The sequence below is a fragment of the Rhinolophus ferrumequinum genome, chromosome 10 (assembly GCF_004115265.2).
Source record: "Rhinolophus ferrumequinum isolate MPI-CBG mRhiFer1 chromosome 10, mRhiFer1_v1.p, whole genome shotgun sequence".
Classification (NCBI taxonomy): Eukaryota; Metazoa; Chordata; class Mammalia; order Chiroptera; family Rhinolophidae; genus Rhinolophus; species Rhinolophus ferrumequinum.
Window position 1 is genome coordinate 48,752,784 of NC_046293.1, and position 14,084 is coordinate 48,766,867.

Consider the following 14,084-nt stretch of genomic DNA (forward strand, 5'->3'; position numbering starts at 1 on the left):
GGTTCTGTCAACTGGAATGTAACAGATGTAATTTATCAACTCTATGATTGAGTGTATTCTTAATTTGAAAATAAAAAACAAATGAAAAATCCCTGTAGTGTTCAATAATGCATTAGACACAGTACAGACTGTTACCAGAAGGATTTTGTTCTGCTTTCTCTTCAATAGGTCATGTTGAAAGAATGACTGTAATATTCCAAACTGTTATATTATTGCAATCAAACTGGTGCTGGAGAGGGTTAGAGTCTAGACATTTCCTTATAAAATAACAACTTGAATAAATGAAAGGCAATTCAGAACTTGCCCACTGGTCACTTTACCATCAGGGTAGCAAATAGCTATATTTTAGATCCATTCTTTCCCCCCCTAAATTTAGATAATGTAATGTTTTAGGAATATACAAATGATTGATAAATTTCCCCTTTTTTTGTACTTGTGATGTTTTCCCTGTAAGACTCTAGAGGTGGAGTAGCAGCAGTAGCAGTCGTGGTTATAGCTAACTCTCGTTGAGTGCACTCTGTTCATATGACCACACACCACACGCTGTGCTTAGCATTTCACATACATTATCTCATATAATCTCGATAATTGTACATAGGTACATGATTTTCCGCACTCTACAAATACCGGATGCAAATACCAAACATCTGGAGAATGTTCTTCAAGAAAGAAAATGTATGAGTGGAAAGGTATTCATTCATAGCATGCTATGATAAATTAAATCTTCTGTGTGACTAAGAGTTTCTACCTTAATTAATATTTATTATATGCCTACTATGACAACTTTCTAGGCAATTAGGAATATAGCAATGCACAGAATAGGTCATACCCTCACAATAAAAAAAGGGTCATGGGTAGGCACAGGCCATAAATAAACAGATGAACAAGTTATAGGTGCTATGAAGAAAAATGAAGCATGGCAAGGGACTTAACAGTGATGGGGAATGATCAAGGACATGGCGAGTATGGAAATGGTGGCTAGAGGTGGTCTTTCTGAGGAGATAGCTTTTAAGTTGAAAACTCAATGAAATGAGGATTTGAGATATGTGGAAATCTAGACAAAAGGGTTCCGTGCAGAACAAAACAGCAGCTGCACCCTGGGGTGTGCTCACCCTGGGGTGAAAACAGACTTGGTAAATTGAGGCTGGATCAAAATCATCAGGAGGAAGATGGAAGGGAATTTGGAGCGAGAGCCATGGGCCAGACTTTGTAAGGGCTTTAAGCCTGGTAAGGACTTTGGATTTTATCCTGTGTGAGATGGAAAGTTTGCTAGGTGTTCATGCAAATCTCTTCTATTTCTGCGGGGCACAGAGCCCTAGCTATTTCACAATATACCAGGGGTGCCAAAAAAAAAAAATGTATACACGATACTCGTATTCATCTTTTGTTATTAGTATATATTGAGTATTACAATTTTTATACAGTTTTTTTCCTTTCCTAAGTGAGTGGCAGTGATGTGCACGATTTCTAGGACTGGCCAATGAAAATCATCCACACCTGCCTCTCTGCGCCGTTTCTCATGTTTTGCTCTCTGGGATGGAAATGTTGATGGTAACCTCCAAATCCAGGATGTTAAAGATGACATAGTCTCCAGAACCTGGAACTCTAATGACAGCATTGAGACAAGTCTGGCTAACAACCAAAACACTTATGTGAGAAAAAATCAACTTCCATTTTGTTGAACTGTAACATATTTCGATGTCTTACCACAATACTCTAGTCTACCATAATACCCCCAAATATCCATTCTCTTTTGTTGCTCTTGTACTAGAACCCCTCATTTCCAGCTCAGCATATGACTACATGAGATAAAGATTATATCTCTAAGCCTCCCTTGCAGTTAAGCACGGTAACACAACGGATAGGATGTGAGTCAAAGTGATATTTACATTTTCAAGGTTGTATCCTTTAAGAAGGGGCATACCTTCTTTTCCATTTCCTGCTGGCCTGAAAACAGATGTGGTAGCATTAATTCATCTTGGACCAGGTAGATGAGGGGTACACACTATGCACAGCAGAAGAATAAGATATAAGTGGCCTGGGTCCCTGACCTATGGAGGCATCGTTAACAACCCTTCTATTTCGTTAAAGCTGCAGTTATTTGGGGTCTCAATTTCAACAGTTACCTATATGCTAAGTAACCCAAAGTCATTGGAAGGTTTAAGTAGGGAAGACAAAAGAAATGTAATCTGGTTTATATTTTAAAATTCTGGTTGCTGGGTAGAGAATAAACTGTGGGAGCCAAAATAGAATCAGGGAGACCAGTTAAAAGGCTGTTGCAGTAATTTAGGTAACAGATGGCGGAGCAGGCTGAGGAGGAGAAAAGTGGTAGGATTCATGATGTTTTTGGAAGCTTGAGCCAATGTTATCTCATATAGATATGAGGTAAGGTAGTTGCCATCTTAGAAGAGAATGGCTCCATAATTTCTGACTTGAGTAATTAGATGAATGATGTTGCCACTAACTGAAATAGGGAACATTGCGGGAGAAATAAGATTGGGGAGGAAATCAAAACTTATTTTTGGCTATTCATCTTGATGTCAAGTGGAAATGTCAAGTGAATTTATGAGCATCCGGTCTGGAGTTTAGGGAAGATGGCGGGGCTGAAAATATAAATTTGGGGAAATAAAATTAATACATTTCTAACTCAATGTACTAGTGTAATCTCAAAATGGTCTTTTATAGCCAAGAATCCAAGTAAAATAAAGGCAATATCATGTTAGATTGACCCAACATAACATTGGGTAGTTTCCTAATTGGCAATAAAATAGGATTTAATACATTGTGTTTTTTTTTAATTGACATGTAGAACAGTAACTGGTATCCAGCTCTGAGGTCTTCAAAAAATGACATAATATTTAAAGACATTTATAGAGCAAAAAGAATTATTGGTCTGATACCCAAGAAGATCATAGTTAATTGTCTTCTGGCTTCTGTTTGTTGTTTTTAATCACGTTAGAAGTGTTATTTTCTTGTATTATCTCCCAAAGGAATGGAAAAGCCATCATCACTGGGACCTATGCTTGCTGAAGAATAGAAAGAAATGGCATCTGCACCTCCAGAGACACAAAGTAAAAGAGGTACCTCTCGCTGTTTTCCCTCCCCCTTAATCTCCCACCCTCTTAGTGGATACATATTCTCTGGGTAATGGTTGTCTATTTTTGCTGTTTTATATTAACCTCACCACTAGCTGCCTAGGAAGACATTGAATTATAATGCTTTCCTAAGGCTCTAGGACTCGTAACGCCTACATGCACAATGGGTTTAACTACATAACTTGAATGACCTTTCCCAGATAATGTAAATACAATTTTTAAGAGTCTGCACAATACTTTTGAAGTGGTTAATGATGTATAGATGGAGCTTTGAATGGTGGAAGGCTAAAATCAAAATAGCCTATTAAATTGTGAGCATTACTGAATGTGAGCATATTATATATTATTTCCAATTATTTTTCTCTCTCACTCCCACATTCAATCCTGCCTTAGTTACTTTTGCTACTTTATGTCACCTAAATCAGTAGGTTCTTGTGTTAAATTCCTAGGGATGCTATAACAAATTACCACAAATTTGGTGGTTTAAACACCAGAAATGTATTCCGTCATGGTTCTAGAGGCCAGAAGTCAGAAATCAAGGTGTTTGCAGGGCTGCACTCCACTGAAGGCCCTAGGGGAGAGTCCTTTCTGCCTCTTCCAGCTTCTGGTGGCTTCCGGTGGTCCTCGATCATGGCTGCCTCACTCATCTCTGCCTCCATCTTCACATAGACTTCTCTTCTTCTCTGTCTCTCTTATAAGGACACTTGTTGGATTTAGGGCTCACCTAGGTGATCCAGGATGATCTCATCTAGAGATCCTGAACTTAATTATATTTGCAAAGACTCTTCCCAAATACGATCACATGCACAGTTTCCAGAGATGAGGATGTGGACATACATTTTGCAGGGTTACCATTCAATCCACTACTGTCCCAAATCTGACCAATCACTGGAATCACCTAAGTAACTTTATAAAATACGTATCCCTATCTCCCATTCTTAGACATTGTGATTCCATGGACCTGGTCTGTGTGCACACTTGTGTTTTGTGGTGGGAGATTTAAAACAAATAAAACAACTCTCTGGGTGATTTTGAGGGTTGTCATTCCCATGCTTTCAAGATCTTGATTTTTCAAAATGTCTTTTTTATCTGTTATATCATCAATGCAGTGAAATACAATATAATATCAAAAATGATAAGATGGTACAGTGGAATTTCTGGGTTTGGGACTCATCCAAGCCTGAGCTTTGAAATCTGGCTCTGTCTTGTAGTATAACCTAAGTTCTCCAAGGTTCAGTTTTCTCATCTGCGGAATGGAGATTTTTACATCATCGTGAAGACTGATGAGATAACATATGTAAAACCCCAGCACATGTCTAGTGGTCAATTAAATGAAAAGTATTATTAATAACAAAAGATGGATTGGGCAGCCTACTTTATTCCAGACAGGAATAATACAGTTATCTGAAGATAACTCGTTACTCATGTGTCATTATTTCCATAATTTTCATATAGAAAAAGAATAGTCTTTATCAGTTTTAGGATTGTGGGAAAGTTCTGCAACATAGTGAGAGAATGTGGTAGAAAATATTACCTTCCCACCTTCCACAATGACGATTTTACAACTTCCAACATAGTTTCTCAAATGCTGGGTGAATGGAAAATCTCCAGTGTTCAATTGATTCAATGGCTGTACCTAAACCCCTGCTATGGACTGAATTGTGACTCATCCACTTACCCACATCCGTATGTTGAAGCCCTAACCCCCAGTGTGGCTGTATCTGGAGGGCGGGTCTTTAGGAGGTAAAGGGAAATGAAGTCATAAGAGTGAGGCCCTAATCCGATAGGACTGTGGCTTTATAAGAAGGCAGTCACCTACAAGCTAGGAAGAGGGACCTCACCTGAACTGGCTAACACCTTAGTCTTGGACTCCCCTGCCACCAGAACTATAAGAAATAAATATCTGTTGTTTAAACCCCCCAGTCTATGATATTTTGTTATGGCAGCCAGAACAGACTAAGACAACCACCCCCCCACCCGCCCCCATCTAGCCTACGCTCTTTTTTAGCACTATCGTGAAAAGATACGCTCTGAGGTTTGATGACCACTCCCCAGACTTGCTACTCCTCCTTATTTCTGATAGGTGGCAGGGAACAGGGCGTGCTTCCTAGAAATGAGTTTGTGAGAAGCCCAGCTCATTGAGCATACATAATTGAAGTCATTATTATAGATTTCTTTAATGGAATATCAAATCCATAGTTTCTCTTAAATCAGAATCGATCTTTTTCCCTGAGTAAATTCCGTGATCACTGGGTGGGTTTACTGTTCACGCCCCTTTGATATTCATCATTGCTTTCAGAATAGTCCAAAGACTTGTGAATTCATGGTTGCAAAGACCTCCCTTGCCTTATCTCCTACTCCCCTTTGTGTGAACTTTCTATCAGGTCAACCTGCTACAACTGATGTCCTACTGACCAGCTTTGTTTTTTCCACCTCCACACATTTTTTTCATCTCATTCCCTCTGCCTCACATGCTCTTTTAGTAAAGCCACCCAGATCCAACCCAACCAACACTCCCTCCTTCACCTCCTACCTTTTCAGGCTTGCTGAGCACCCCAGGCCAAGACTCTATATATGGGAGTTTTAGTCCTGTTGTGTCATACTACTCCCCACATTGCACAGAGTAAAGGTGAAAAAATACACGTTGATGTAGATATGACAGAGAAAGATAAAATGGGAGAAAGAAGGACAGATTTAAATGACATAGTAAGGCCTCTTCTGACTCGAGATGCCCTGATTCTATGAACTGTAAAGTGCATCAGAACACACTGCACAGAGGCGACTCTGTGCTGAACAATGGTGCTCTTTAAAGTAGCTGCTGCATTTCCCACATTTCTTTCATTGTCCAGAAGGAGGCTTGATAAGCCCACAAAACGATCTGGAATTCTTCCAGATCTTGTGAGCCCATTGTTTGCAATTTTGTAATTGGCATTTTATAGTCATTGGACCCAAAGGAGACCATCTGAACACTTGTTGGAAGTGATGGAGTTTTCCAGTTGTGGAGAAGAATGCTAATAATTCAGAGACATCTCATGCCTGTAGATGTCCTAACAAAAGGTTAATGTGAATATAATTGCCTGTTGAAATTTTCCAAGTGTAGACTAGTTACCTTCTTCTGTAGACAGCTGAAGGCAATCGTATAGAGACTCAAATTCATGTTCAGGTCAAATGATCTTTACCAAAAAATGAAGCCCAAAGGAATCTGCTCTCTTGATTGAAATTGGAATATTACACTCCTTTTGATTCCCATTTCCATATATTGGTTCAATGCGTGAAAGGTTAATTCCTTTGCAGGATAGTGGCATGGAGAGGCGTCCGTGTTGGCAGCAGTGGGAGGCACAAAGGCTGAGTGATTTCAGGGACACCAAAATCCCCATTGCTGCCAAATGTAACCACCTCTGGTTTTACTCAGCCTGAAGTTTTTACTTTTGTAATCATATTTACAAAAAACTCAGTTTTATACACTGGTTAAACACACACACACACACACACACACACACACACTAGTGACATGCAAAATTTTAAAAAAGGTGTGGAGGTAAGAAAAGGTCTCTGAAGTAGTCCTGAAAAGAAAGAGGAAAGTAGATTGTTTAAATCCTATTTCAAATTTTAATTTGGTGTGGCCTCATGGAAAAACCAAAATCTTTTATGCCAGAAATTTTAAAAACCAAAATATCTGTGTTTCAGTATGCTTGGGATTATGTTAATAGCCATTGTTCTTATGAGCAATTCTGCCTTCACAAAATCTCTCCATTCACCCCTCTTCACTCCCAATGTACTGTTCAGCCCTGCATCTCTTGTCAAATTTTTAAAAATAACTTTCTCATCCCCCAGCCTCTACTGTCTGTCCATTACCATCCAGAGCTAAACCAGATACATTGCTTAGCACCCCCATGCATAGAAAGTCTCAGCTCCTTTGAGTGGCCTTAAGGGCCCTCATGTAGGCTCCGTGCAGACTCACCCCCTGCCCTTCTCCCCAAACACACTGTCCTCCAACCACACCTTTAGTCTTCCCATTCCCCGAGCAACCCCCAAATGCTTAAGCATTCTGCAAACATATCCGTGCCTTTTGTCACACTCCCTGGATGTCCTCTCTTCTTCTCTGCCTGCTCAAACAGTCTAATCCTGCCTGGTCTCGTTCAGTTGCCACACACATACTGTAGGAAGCAACATCGGGTTATAACCTAGACACATAGGATTTCAGAGTGCCAAGCTCTTCCGCCCACCATGTTCCCCTCACTGGATTGTGGAATGCAAGTTGCGACTCTAAGGCAATAGGCACATCCCTGTGTCCCACATGACTCAGGTTTCTCCTCACCCCACCTCCTCAAACTAACCACCTCTGGCTACAAGGAGCCCCTGCTCATCCCCACTACTTCTGGCATCAGCTTTCTAAGTTTCTCTAAAGGGCCCAAGGCCGGGAGGTCAGACTCGAATTTAGAATCTCAGGCTGTTTGAAGTTCCCCGCTGGAATTTTAAAGAGCCACGCCTCCTCCTCCATCCATCTCGTATCATGAGAGGCCTCAGGCAGAGGCAGGGGGATACCCACCATGCATGTCCAAACTCCATGCACACCCACCCCCAAGCTCCATCCCTTGGAGGATGGGGCTATTTGGGCAAAGGATTCTAGTGTCGAGGGTACGTGGACTATGTAGAAGGGAGGGCATGGGCTATAGGTGGCCACATACCTCTGGTCCCAAGACCCCTTGCATTATGGGAGGGGTATGGCCACCTCCACCTGGACCTCCTGATGAAAGCAATGGATGGGGCTGGGGACAGGGGCCAAGGACAGGAGCTTCTTATGTCCTGATCTAGGAAGATGAGGCAGTGGTGTGTCTTCCAAAAATAATAATAATAATAATAACAACAACAATAATAATAATAAAAGACAAATCTCACTTGATGAGCTCTATTGTTTCTCTAAAACAGTGGGTCTCACCCCTTGCTGATTTTGCTCCCCAAGGGATACTTGGCAATGTCTGGAGATGATACTGGTTGTCACGATTTGAGGGACGTGGGAGTTGCTACTTTATTTAATTGGTGGAGACAAAAGATGCTGCTAAACGTCCTACAATTCATAGGTAACCCCGTCAGAACAACAACAACAACAACAACAACAACAACAACAACAACCCTGCTCTACAAGTTAACGTGTAAGTGGGCTACATAGAATTATATGATTTCCAAATAGACGTTCTTAAAGCAGACATTGGTTCATGTCACTTGACTGCACAAAAGGTTTACTAACACCCCTGGTTCCCCATTGCCTGTAGACCAAAGTCCTAAGTCCAAACTCCTTAGCTTGGTATGCAGTGTCATTCCTGATCTAGAGTCTACCCTGTCTACCAATCACATCTTTCTCTATTGTCCCCTTGTGGAGCCCAAAGCCTGTGTCCACACGACAGCCAGACTTCAATAAGTTAGAATGCCATGCAGCCATTTCCCATATTTTCCTCATCAGTCTGTGGTTTACTCAATCCTATCCCCAGTGGTGAATTGAATCCTGAGATGGACCTTCTAATATAAAATGTTCACAAGTCAGAGACTGTCTGCACTTAAACAGAATTGCCTAATAGCATATGTCAAGGCTGTGCCCATAATAATGAATAATAGCTCTTGGGGCTGAGAACATGAAAAAGTGATACCATGCATAAATCACTATGAACATGTTACCATGATGATGTCCTTAGCACATAATATGTGCTCGATAAACACTCTGTCTTCCCCTGTATTGGAAAAGGCATTCCAGGTAGGAAAAGAGCTTTTGCAAATAAATTAGTTAAGGTGAGGATACATGCTGTTTAAAAAAAAAAAAAATCGTAATGACTTAGTAGTAGAAGTTTATTTCTCTCAGATGAAATCCAAAACAGATGCTCCTGGTTAGGTGGCAGGAATGGAAGGCAGGGTGTAGAAGTGAAGGAAGACCCTGCTATACACTATCCTTCAGAGCCCTAAGCTGATGGAGTGTCCACCACCTTCCACCTGTGGCTTCCAACAGCATCCTGTGTGCTAACATCCACCTGGCAGACGAGGAGAGAGAAAAGCACACAGAAGCCAGGCCCACTGCTTAATCATCTTGGCCAAGATGTGACTCACATCATTTTTGCTCATGTCCCACTGCCAAGAATCAGTCACAAAGTCCCACTGGATACGAGGGAGGTTGGGGCTGGAAAATGTAGGCTCTGGCTGGTTAGAGCTTCTCCGAACAGCCCTAGGCCACCTTGGAAAGGGAGTTTGCCATCTTTGCCTCAGCAAAGCAGAAGGGAAGAGGGGAGATGAAACAGTACGCAGAGCAGTGAGCAGCCCTGCCTGCCTAGCCTGTGAATTGGAGCTTCATGGCAGATAAGAATAGTTAAGCAAGGGCAGAGAGCCAGGCAGTGGGGGACCTATGGCCCCATCATTACGAATTTTATTTTGATTTAAGAGACAGCTGTAAATCAGACCTTGAAGAAGAGTTACTTGATAAACAATGATATTTAAATCAAATACTGTAGCTTCAGAAAAATGTTTATTTCACTAGAAAATGAATCTGGTTTTTATTCAGGCACATCTTCATAACTTAAAAATAAAAAAAAAAGAATCATTGCATCACTAAGGTCCCTTTCCACAGAATTTTCACATCCCTTCCATTTCAATCAGTGTGCTTTCCCACTGCATCAATTACTTCTATGGACTAGTAGAATCTGCTGTTGCATTTGTTCACTTGCCATTCTGCTTAACTGCTGTGTCTGCTGTGCTTGGTTTTCCCCCTTTCTTTTGGACCAGACTATTTATTTCTAAGTCATCAGCATCCAGCAAGTATTAGGAACCACTTCAGGGGGTCTCAAAGGTATCATGGATGTGAATTTTAGCCCCATGTATTTGGTGCCGTTGTCATTTATTTTTCTAGTCTTGTATGATGTTGTGTCAAACATTAAATTAATCTTAAATATAGAGCATTGCAATTTTGACATTTCAATATCTTTATTAAAGTGTTAAAATAGAATTTTACTTTAAATATGTCAATATAAGAGACTTCTCTTTCCTGCAAGAGAATTTATTATATCTCCCATGTCAATTTTCATTATCCAGAGAAACACATCTTTGATTTTATCATAGAAGTCAATGGCAAAAGGAAACTTATTGTATAGAAATTCATATTCACAGTCAACTTTTTGATGCTTGCATTCATTCAATAATATATACTGTTTGCCCATATAATCTACTGCTATACCCATATAATTTTACCTATAGATTTTGAAAATGTTATTTTTGTCCTCCTGACGCTAGAGTGCCATCACTGCTATTAGTGTGCCATCTAGTGGCTCATCTTGTGATATTTTCTATTCTTTCTTGAGGTAAAAGACCCCCTAGATGACACATGATTCTTTCTTCGGTATAACGCAGGGAGGGATAAGACTGGTGTATAAAACAGCCCACGGCAAAATGTTGAGTCATCCAAAAATGTACAGGCAATCATGTGTAAATTCTTACTTAGCTGATATATTAAGGGATGGAGCTTTCAGAACAATTAAATATATTTGCTAACTTATTTTACCACAATATACGAGAACAAACCATATGTACACATTGGCATTTTATCAAAAACCCGAATGCAATAAAATAAACTTAACTCTAAACTTAAATTAGCTTTAATTTCACTCGTTATTAGATGACACTTTAGTGTCCTCCTATAAGTATATACTTGAATATTTTTAAAAATGTATGTTTGAGCTTTCTGGTTGGAATTAAAGTTAAATGTGATTCTATATCTATAAAGGACCAAATCTATAGGAATCAATACAATCGATGGCAAATCCACCATTTTAGTTGATCCTTTGTAGAATTATAACCACATAATCTTGTATATTGCCCATTCCTTATGAGTATTAAATAAAAATTGAAAGGCAATGATCACGGTTTTTATTTTGCAGTTATAGAAATGCCTTCAGATGCTTTGTTTTCCAACCATTTCATAGTGATAGAAGAGAGTCCATTCATTGCTACATACTTTTTCAGAGGTAAGTTATGAGAGAATGAATGGTTTTACTGTTGAAGACAAAAGGACAAAAAGTAAAGTCCTATTCTCCAAACATGAAGAAATAATATTGGAAAGAAGTGTAAGAATTAGTTATTGCATGTTGGCTCTTGGAAACAGCAGTTATTACAATAAGATTCATATTTATTGTTATTAAAGGGACAGTTATCATAAGTACAGTCATTTCAGAAGAACTTTCTTTGAATCAGACACAGAAAAACAACAACAATAACAACTTCCATTTGTTAAGTTCTTAACATATGCTAAACACTTTACTTACATTGTCTCATTTAATCCTCACAATCAACTGACAAAGTATCATTCTACAAATGAAGAAACTGAGGCTTGAGTCATTAAGTAACCTGTTCCAGGTCAAGTTGCCTTTAAAGAACCTCATCTGGATAGAACCTCAGTGTGTTGGATTCTGGGTCTTGTGCTCATAAATATGACAAAAGGTATTTTATAACCATGTCATGAAAACCTGCACTGTCCATACTTCTCAGCAAAGCCCAGCCAAGTTCAGAGCAGCCATGCATTCTCCTAGTTGCCATAAGCAAACCAATGGGACAGCGAAGCATAAACAGTAGTTAACTCAGACTGTTGTATACTTGAGGCTCCGTGGTGGCCAACCTGCCATTACTGCAGAAGCAAGGCTACGGATCATTTGAGCAACGTGATTCTTAAATACCATGGTAGGTAAATTGCCACGTCAGACTTTTTAACAGATACAATTATCATCGCAGAAGAGTATACTTTTTTTTTTCTGGCTCCCTCAAAATGACTAGCATTAGGCTTTTTATTCAGAAAAAAATATATTATAAAACCTGTTATATCATTTATTATCTCCTTTCAACTACCTGCTAGACCAAGGTGCCAGGTCACTGATTTTCCCTTAAGTCAGGGTCTCCCTTAATCTTTTTGTGTAAAGCACACAGTTTGAAGCTGTAAACAGACCACTGTGCCTTGTATAGACCAAAGGATGAAGGCTGAACTTTCAAGAATGAGTTTTAATATTGTGATCAAATAAACATGCAAAACTAATTCATACTTACTAGACAGGCTTTGAGCTACATGCTAATTAGTCACGATGCTAAGCAACCAGTATAAAAGATTATATATATAACTCGTAGCACTTTATACATTTCCACCCAGAAACGGAAAATCTTGTCAGTTTGTTAAAAACCTGAAAATATCTGAATTAATAACCAGAAGGGAATCGTGACAGATACCATTTGTTGTCCTCCTTATACCCACGCCCTTTCTACTTTTCCTAACCGATGGGACCTCAGTTTGCTCAGGTGGCAGCTGAGATCTCTTCCTCTCAGTGACAGTAGACACTTAGATGAATCATGATCGGTCTACATCTGTCGTAGCAATCTCTTTTCCCTTTGTCTGGGAGTGACCATGTGACAGGTTTCAGCCTATGAGATGTAAATGGAAGTTTTACCCTGGGGTTCCAGGGAACACTTTTGTCTTTCTGATTAACATCAATAAACTTGGTGAGTGTAGTCTTTTGTCCATTTCTGCTTTTCCCCCTGCCATGCACGCATGATGCCTGGAGGCACAGCAGACAATGTGTGACTTTGAGATGACAAGCATAAGGACAAAAATCAACTTTCTAAGGATGGTAAATCAAAAATGTAGAGAGATCCTTGGTCTCTGACACCATCTAGAACAGTTCTGCCATCGCATGGCTGCTTTGGAGTTCTCATTATGTGAGACAAACCTTATTTATTTAAGCTACTATTTGTTGGGTTTTCTGTTACCTGCCGCCTTGTATATTTTCGTAGGTCAAATTGTTGAAGAGCTGAAGCTTCATATGGTTCAATCAATATTATGAAGTGGTATGGAATTCAAGGCAATTTTACTTTTTCAATAGTCAAAATGTCTCCTTTCCCTCTCCCGTGATACCTGATACCACTTAATACGGGTCTTTTTAAAATATAATATTTCTGATATTTAATCTGTAGTGTACCGGTAAACCAACTCACCCTAATTTGTAGCATTTGCTGATTTCTGTGGTGGAAGTGCCCCAACCATGCCATTTCAAGCTACTAGGTGAGGTCACTGAACAAGGAGTTGGAAAGAGATGTGTACAGTCAGCTCTTGTGAGCTGGAACCACAGCCAACTCCAGCAGCACTACCTACACACTGGTCACAGCTTTTCATTATAGTGTGTGACAGGCTGCATTAATGTTGTTAGAAAGTGATTTATTATTCCCATTGCTATTTCTCTTTGTAGGATTGAAACAAAGATATGAGGCAAAGGATATAATTATAACTTGGGGAAATTAGACAATGGAAATATATGTTTTTATCCTTTGATTCATTTAGATCTTATGGGAAAGAATAAAGAAAAGTAGCCACTAGGGAAACAAAATACTTAACACTTTTTTTTTCTTTCTTTCTTTCTTTCTTTCTTTCTTTTTTTTTTTTTTTTTTTTTTTTTTACAAACCAGTGCTTCTATTGCCTAAATCCATTAATTGTCTCTAAAAGAGTGGGCAAGAATGAAAAACAAGATATCCCTCATTTTGTTACTCACCTTCTGTAAAGCAGTATTTTTGTTGTAGTGAAAGAAGATGAAGCATTTGGCTTCCATTTGCAGCAGTGACCTTTATGAAGCCACAACAAAACTCATTGCCTGTAGCTGTTAAATGCCAAACAACTCTCTAGTTTCCAAACATTGACTTTTTCATTAGTTGTAGGTGACTGAGCCAAGAAAGGATTAAAATTCTTCCTAGTTTAAGCTTGAGCACAGCCTAAGATGCTCCTACAGACCATCGGCATCGAATGCAAGCTCTCCACACTCTTTGTCATATGTCTCCTTATCCTAGACTGAGAAATTGTCTCCAGAACTGCAGACAGAATGACTCATTACTACCTTGGCTTTCCCTTTCTACTCAAGAAGCTCATTTTTGAGGCGTGGGAGACCAGAAGCTTTATTCCTATGTGGGTGCTGAAACTGAAAAAT

The 14,084-nt window shown here is 39.5% G+C and overlaps 1 protein-coding gene across 1 annotated transcript in view; it reads left to right on the forward strand.

Moving 5' to 3' along the window:
* Positions 1–14,084, forward strand: part of PCED1B (PC-esterase domain containing 1B) — a 214,127-nt gene that overhangs the window by 31,621 nt on the left and 168,422 nt on the right. The window contains 1 exon segment of the mRNA XM_033118000.1: positions 2,991–3,080. The gene's annotated coding sequence lies outside the window, so the exon portion shown is untranslated.